The sequence below is a fragment of the Pteropus vampyrus genome, unplaced genomic scaffold (assembly GCF_000151845.1).
Source record: "Pteropus vampyrus isolate Shadow unplaced genomic scaffold, Pvam_2.0 Scaffold117, whole genome shotgun sequence".
NCBI lineage: Eukaryota > Metazoa > Chordata > Mammalia > Chiroptera > Pteropodidae > Pteropus > Pteropus vampyrus.
The window spans coordinates 4102407-4102731 of record NW_011888898.1 but is presented as its reverse complement, the minus strand read 5'-3'; the positions used below and the strand labels follow the sequence as shown (position 1 = coordinate 4102731).

General features: G+C 55.1%; 1 protein-coding gene across 1 annotated transcript in view; it reads right to left on the bottom strand.

Annotated features, from left to right (window-relative positions):
- The window catches only part of PREX1 (phosphatidylinositol-3,4,5-trisphosphate dependent Rac exchange factor 1), a 184618-nt gene that overhangs the window by 25264 nt on the left and 159029 nt on the right, over positions 1-325 (bottom strand). The gene's annotated exons all lie outside the window — the stretch shown is intronic.

Here is a 325-nt window from a genome sequence, read left to right as displayed (position 1 = left end):
CGCACAGTGGATGGGGTTCCAGGGGTGCTTGTTTGAAGGGTGGGCTGACCCTGCTCTTCAACTGGGCTGCAAACTGAGAAAGGTCAGGGGCGTGAGGTCATGAGTCAAGGCTCTGGGAATTCTGGCCCACCCCCAGCAACCACTCCATCCTGGACTAGGCCAGACGTTCCAAATTGGACAAAATGCCAATAGCGCCAAATGGAAAAGTGGATTCCCCTGCATTGCCCTTTACTGAATCCAGATTTCAGGGAAAGCCTGGGGAAGTCCAAGGCCTGAGTACCTACCCACACTCGCTTCTCCATTTCGGCTGCACACGTGAGCTGTC